An 8,048-nucleotide genomic window follows, 5' to 3' on the forward strand; every position below is an offset into this window, starting at 1 on the left:
AAATGCACATATTTGAAAAACATCCTGATATCATTTTTCCTCTATCTCTTATAGAAATAGGAGTTTTCCAATTTGGCCCATCCTGTATATAAGTCATAAAAAGGTTGTTGTCTGGTGTTCTAAGGGTTAATACTCATAAAACCATAAATTTGACACAAGCCGAACTCTTTCATGTTTATGCAAAAGTTTGCAATCGAGGAGACTTTTAGACATTGTACTGCTCATGACATAAGATGCTGTAACATTAACAATCAAAGATCGCTACAAACAAAATTTTTATAGAATCAGAGTCTGGATATTCCTGGCTATTGGTGAAAATGAGCTTCCTGGATATTGGAGAAACTACAGGACATTGGATAACAAATGAATGAAAGAGGGAAAACATTGTGCTGAGTTGCGAGAGCTTTCCAGGAAGTCATACTGGAATGGCTGTGGCAAATAAAATTTTGAATATAACTCAATTATGGGACATACAATTCAAAATTAGTTAAAAAACGACTATCTCGGAAACGAAGACTCATGGGAAAAGAAGATTTTTGAATGCTAGATTTGAATCATCCTTATACAGGGTGTTCCGCAACGATTGTACAATACTGCATCAGCGTATTCTCTGATCGAAAACAGACAAGAAAAGTCTAATAAACATAGGTCCGAAAATGGACCAATTTCGAGATATTCAAAGTTTTAGTTTCATAAGCTGACCTATTGTAAACATCATTAATTCTAACGATTTAGATGCAGTAATTATATGATTACCATGGTTACGATGGTTAAGATAAAGTTTAATAAATAATAAGATAATATTAAGTTAATTAATACAGTTCATTAATAATTTAACAAAACAAGTAACAAAGATTGTCGAAGAAAATCGTTCAACCAGCATAAAAACAACGAATATTTAACAAATTGGAAAAGATTCATGTCATAATAAATGTTCAATATGCGCACCATTTACTTCTAAACACAAACGGATACGTTTTCTAAATGAACTTCTAATGCGTTCAAAGATACCAGGAATTTGTTTTACTGTGTCAAATACGTTACTAATTTTATTCTTCAAATCCTGCACATTTTGAACGTCTTCAGAATAAACAATTTGTTTTAAATGTTCCCAAAACCAAAAATCTAACGGATTTAAATCTGGTGAACGAGGTGGCCCTCCTCGGCCAATCCACTTATTGCCAAATCTGTTATTTAAGTATGCTCGAGTAGCGCGTGCATAATCGTGCATAAAGTAGCAATCTTCTAGAATTTGTTGAGGTAATTCATCAAATGAATCTGTAAGGTCATTTTGTAAAAAATGTATGTAGGCATCGGCTGTTAATCTCTTTGGAAGAAAAAATGGACCTAATGACTGATCACCTATAACTCCAGCCCATACATTAACACTGGATCGCCACTGATGATGAGTTTCTAGTATTGCATGGGGATTTTCATCGCTCTAAACGTGCGCATTATGAATATTAAAAATTCCGCTTTGAGTAAATGTTGCTTCATCCGTAAATACAATGTTTATGGGAAAGTCGACGTTTACTACCTCTTCCTGTATGGGCCACCTACAAAAAATCTCTCTTTTTTCGCCATCATTTTCTGTAACAGCTTGAACGGTTTGTAATGATAAGGATAAAGCAACTGCTCCCTTAAAATGCGGTGAACGGTTGTTTTGTTAATGTTTTCTTGCGCAGAAATTCTTCTAATGCTGGTTGAGGCATTTTCATCAACTCTTCTCGAAACTGCTTCTTCTAATTCCACCGGCCTTGTGTAATGTCTCTCCGTGGAATGGCTGTGGGTTACGCTTCCCGTTTCTTTTAATCTGAGAAATAGTCTGCTAAAGGTGTGACTATTAGGCAATCGTCTGTTCGGGAACCTTTGCGCGTAATGACGAGCTGCTAACGACGCATTTCCATCAGCTAGTCCGTAACAATACACCATATCCGCCATCTCTTCCTTGGAGTAATTAATAGGAGCCATACTTAATAGTTTTATTAAATTAAATAGTAAAATAATAATTTCGTGAAGTATTATTATTTTTTTTTTGATTAGACAACTTATCGTAATCATAGTAACGACTTAATTATTATAAAAACAAATTTAAATTCATGATGTTAACAATATCAACTTATGAAACTAAATCTTTGAATATCTCGAAAATGTCCATTTTCGGACCTATGTTTATTAGGCTTTTTTTGTTTATTTTTGATCATAGAATACGCTGATGCAGTTTTGTACAATTGTTGCGGGACACCTGTATAATACATAAATTTCGTGCCATCACTACTCATGATGTAGATTTAAGTGATAGGAAGGAGAAGAAAACTATTAATTAAGAAAATGAAACAGAACATCACATTAATATTTGTGAAAGTGTACAAAAATAAAAATTTTTCTGTTTGGTAAAAGTCGCTAGCTAAATTGGTTCCAAAAAGAACTGAATACTGTCCTGTAAAGATATCGAAAACTCAATTTATATATAAGGGTTGCCGATGGTGTTGAGACTCGAATTGAATATAACGGGGTATATAAAATCGGACGAGATATCCCGGGCTGTCATCGCCAGACGGAAACTCTTTGAAACTTCTTAAATCTAATTGAAATACTATTAGCATTCTCTGAGACCCGGAGTTGTGGGAGGCAGTTCGATAGCGTGAATTCCCGCCCCCGGAACGCCCCGCGATAATTAAATTCCGGAATTGAAAAATGTCGCTCGAAAACTTGTATATAATCGCCGTCCGGAACCCTCTATTTGGCGGGACCGGATGCCGAACTTTTCCGAGATTCGGTAATTCCGATTGTATTCGGGTTCGGTCCGAGTTTGGCAAAACGGAAAATTGCTTTTAATTTACTTTAATTTAATTCGGATTGGGACATTTTTTATGTCAAATACAGAATTTAAAAATTTTTATTTGACAAATAAGTAGAACGTCAATATTATCTCTAGTTGGAATAGAATTTTATTGGAATTCACATTTTAAAATGAGTGGAAATTTGAGAAGCACGATTGGTAAATTACTTTTCTTTTAATTGAGTGATTTTTTATTTCATTTTATGTATAGAATTTCCGATAAGAAGACCTCTTGCTGGGGCGGCAAGTTCGAGCATTTATTCCGGATCAAGAATTTTTAGGCCGCAATCAATATTAAGTTTTTGCGATTGGACCACGCAAGAAAAAGTTCTTCTTTTTGTTATAATTGGGAATATCCTCATAGCTATAATTTTAGTAATTATAATAATTATTATTAGACAAGATTACACAATATGCGAAGAAGACCAAATAAATATATCTGCGAGATTTGAACCAGAACTGCTATAAAATACATTAGAGACTTTACCGTGTTTACTCATCCATTAGCGATTGGTCAGTGTACATACGCCGTTTCAATAATTTTGTTTGAACAGTTTTGTGTCTTTACCACTTTCGTTTCTATTACCATCCCGTTTTTTACACTCACTCAAAAAAAGTGTTTGAAAAGATGAAAAAGAAATGGTTAAATAAAAGAGGGCGAACTGTTAGCTCAACTTGCTTCGTTGCAACTTGTTACTTATTGTTAAGTTTATTTAAGACGTTGTATACAATCGTGGGAACCAAGATTTGCTGTATCCAGAGGATATTATCACAAGGATCATCTAAAGCAGGGTGAAAAGATATCGATCTTGCAAGAAGGTATGTTTACTTTGGTTAAATACAAACACCCTCGAGAAGTGTGTCTCCGATGGATTGAATAGGATCAGGTTTTACTATTTTGAAAGATTTGAAATGTTGTATGTAAAAAAAGTTTTATTAGAGATGAAAGAAATGAAATAATAATAATAATAATAATAATGCCTTTATTAATAAGTCGCAAAAAAAAGGAAAGAAAATAATAATATACTCTTAGAAAATAGACTTACTTTCTGGACGAAGTTCAGTTTGGTTATTAACCAACTGCTCTTCCACTTAATCCAGAATATATAGAAAATATATATATAAAGCAAAAATGAGAATGTTTTTAACAATACTAATAAACAAAATGAAAAAAAAAACACAATAACAAAATACGACGACATGCCAGTATAAAGCGATACATTAGTAACTCAGAATATAATAAAAAAAAAAATCATGATGACTCAAGCAGAAGGGAGGATTTTAATTTACTCTTGAACGAAATACAGTTCAATCCTATAAGGTTCATAGGTAGATCATTGTACGTTTTAGCTATCTGGTAGGAAAAGGATCGGTGCGAGGCGCGGCGTGGTACCGTCAATACATCTTTCCTCCTTATATTAATGTTATGGACATCGCTTCTGAAAGATAGGCGTTGCAGCAAGTAAGGAGGCCGCTGACTTTTAATAATTTTATAATAAACGCAAGTTGCATGCAGTTTACGTCTGTTTTTCACGTTCAACCACCCAGTCTCTGCCAACTTATGACTAATATGGTCATATTTACGAATTCTGTAAATAAACCTCAGACAACCGTTCTGAAGGTTTTGGATACGACGCCCACTCGCCTCCGTTAAATTTGGACCATAAACAACGTCGCAGTGATTTAATTTGTTTAGAACCAAGCTATCACACAGCATAATTTTTAATTTTTTACTTAAGACATCCCTATACAGGGTGATTCATAAGTAATGGGCCAAATTGTAAATGTACGTTCAGGAGGCCAAAATAATAATATTTTCATTAACAATAATGGGTCTTAGTCTGCTCCTTACTGAGATACAGGATGTTAAAGCGAAAAAAATAAAATAGATTTTTGTTAATAGATCAGCTACTTTTCTACATAATGACTCATAGTTGACTTATAGTTTTTGTAAGGGTAAACAATAATGTGTGAGAGGATTTGAGTTAACTCGTAGATGTCGCCACATGCGCCATATGAATTAGATGAAATCAGCTACAAATTTTTTATCGCTCATTATTTTACAACATACTTGTTTAATTTGGATAGCCCCATCATTTCTGTAGAAAAAAGCTATACTTCTTTGATCTTGAAAATATTAACGATTTTCGAGATATTTGAATTTTACTAATTCACTACACTACATTTCACGGTGGTCGACGTAGCATTAATCTGTTAAGACACAAGCATGGCATGGAATGTTGACATTTACCTAACCGTAATTGATAATTGATAACAATATTAAACTGAAACCATAAAAAAATTACGTAATAAAACAATTTAATGTACGCCAGTTAATAAAACGAAATACAACATTAGAACAGACTTGAACTAAGACCACTTACGACAACTGTTATCAAAACCTACATGTTAATGTTGTGCGAAGTTAAATGGAATGTTTCATTCAGATGTTCGCGCACAGCACGTGAAAAATGTGGAGGAGCACCGTCTTGCATGAACCACATATTTCTTCTTAGTTGTAATGGAAGATCTCCCAAGAGGTCGACTAAGTCATTATTTAAAAAAATTAAATATGACTCTCCATTTAAATTAGGAGGTAATTCAACTGGGCCCAGTAATGTATTGCCTATTACACCGCACCACACATTTATTTTAAACTCGTGCTGGAAATGTCTATCTTTTTTTAAACGAGGGTTTTCGGTTTCCCAGGCATGACTATTTCGCCAATTAAAAACTCCGCGTCTGGTAAAGGTTGCTTCATCCGTGAAAAGAATGTTATTTAGGAATGTTGGATTATTATTCAATTTTCCTTTTAGCCACTGACAAAATTGAACTCTGATTCGATAATCTGTTGGAAGTAAATTTTGCACAGGTATAAAATGATAGGGATATAAATTTTCCTTATGTAAAATTCTAGTCACGGATGGTTGGCTTATTCCAGTTGCTGCAGACAATCGACGAGTGCTTATTTCAGAATTTTGCGCAATTCTTACCAAAATTTCATCTTCTTGCTGCGGAGTGATAATCTTAGGACGTCCTGTATGATATTTTGGACGAAATGAACCTGTTTCACCCAATCGATTATAAATATTTTGAAATATCTTCCGGTTTGGCTGCCTTCTGTAAGGGTACATTTCACGATATTTTCTGGATGCTGCTTGCCCAGAAAAACGTTCTTGTGCGTAAACGCATAACATGTCTCTCATTTCTTCGTTTGAAAAGTGATTATGTCTCGGCATTTTGATTTATGTTAGGACAAGAATGAATCAGTTTACTTAACAATAAAATGTTTTAAACTATTCATTAAACGTAAAAGCTCATTGACGTTTCATAATTCATATGGCGCATGTGGCGACATCTACGAGTTATTAACTCAAATCCTCTCACACATTATTGTTTACCCTTACAAAAACTATAAGTCAACTATGAGTCATTATGTAGAAAAGTAGCTGATCTATTAACAAAAATCTATTTTATTTTTTTCGCTTTAACATCCTCTCTCTCAGTAAGGAGCAGACTAAGACCCATTATTGATAATGAAAATATTATTATTTTGGCCTCCTGAACGTACATTTACAATTTGGCCCATTACTTATGAATCACCCTGTATACAAGAGACGCAAGGCGCCATACCCACCCCTTAAGCACCTGGCCACATGCTCCTCAAACCTCAACTGATGATCCAATGTGACTCCTAAAATTTTTATATCATCAGAAACAGTAAGAGGTTCGCCATCCATCACCAATTGACCGGATATCAAAGGCTTAATCGCTCTCCTTGTGACACTACCGCAAAACAGAAGAACATAAGACTTAAATGGATTTAGCACAAGTTCATGGCGTTTCGCAACATCAGAAAATAATGCTATATCTGAGTTAAATTTTATGCAGGCATCAACCCAATTATTTAGATTAAAATTCAGCAGAAGCTGTGTATCGTCTGCATATAAGTGAATCTGCGAATACTCGAGAACCTGGTCAAAATCAGATGTATAAATAGAGAACAATAGTGGCCCCAAAATGGACCCCTGAGGGACTCCACGAGTAACGCTCGACACTTGACTATTAATCTTCACAACCTGAGACCTGTCCGACAACAATGAGTTTATCAAAATTGCAGCTTGATTTCCAAGATCAAAATAATTAAGTTTAGATGCAAGTATATTATGATTTATTGTATCAAATGCTTTGGTGAAGTCCAACGATAACAAAAGTGCGGCTTGCCCGGCCTCTCTAGAAGCAAATACATCATCAGTAAGGTTCAATAAAGCTGTTGCGCAGCTGGAACCCGAACGAAACCCAGATTGTTGATCTGGCAGTATACTATACCTTTCGCAGTGTGCTCTAAGTTGCTTTTCCAAGACTCTCTCTAAAATTTTTGACATTACTGAGAGGATACTGATCGGTCTAAAATTCCTTAGGGCAGAAGGGGAAGATACTTTAGGTAATGCAATTACTTCAGCCATTTTCCAGGCATCCGGAAAAACTGATTGATGAACAGCAGCGTTTATTACGTGAGTAATATAAGGAATGAGAAAAGGGGTACACAAGTCAATCATCCAGATTGAGATACCATCAGAACCCACCGCTGCAGTTTTAATGTTATTAATTATTATAGATACTTCATGTTCATCAACAGGCATAAAAGCTTGCATTATCTGCACTCTAGGGTTTACATTATTTTGATAAAATATCGGTAATTCGGGATCAGTCTGGATATAAAGTGAAGAATCACCGTGCACAAAATAATTATTTAAATCGTTTGGAAGAAAAATGTTAGGCACTTTGTTATCGATTTTTTTATTTATATTTAGAAGTTTAATCTTTCTCCAAAGAGCCTTTGGATCTTTACTACGTAAGGCGTAATCATAGTATGCCTTCTTTTCAGCACGCACCGATGATGTTACCAGATTGCGATGCAACTTGTATGAAACCTAGTCTTGAGTTAGCTTAGACTTTTTGAATTTTTTAAGCGCATCATCTCGAATAGACATTAGTAGTTTAGTATTATCTGTTAGCCAGGGACTGGGAGGCTTTGTAAACCGTCTAGTTTTTAAAGGTGCATGCAAATCCATCAGAGTAAGTAAACAATTATTGAAAAAAGTTATTTTATCATTCACATTTTCTTGATCATATATGTTTCTCCACGAAATTGATTTCAGATCGTTCAAGAATTGTGGATAATTAATGTTTTTCACATTCCTGT

This window comes from Onthophagus taurus, chromosome 7, assembly GCF_036711975.1.
Source record: "Onthophagus taurus isolate NC chromosome 7, IU_Otau_3.0, whole genome shotgun sequence".
Taxonomy (NCBI): domain Eukaryota; kingdom Metazoa; phylum Arthropoda; class Insecta; order Coleoptera; family Scarabaeidae; genus Onthophagus; species Onthophagus taurus.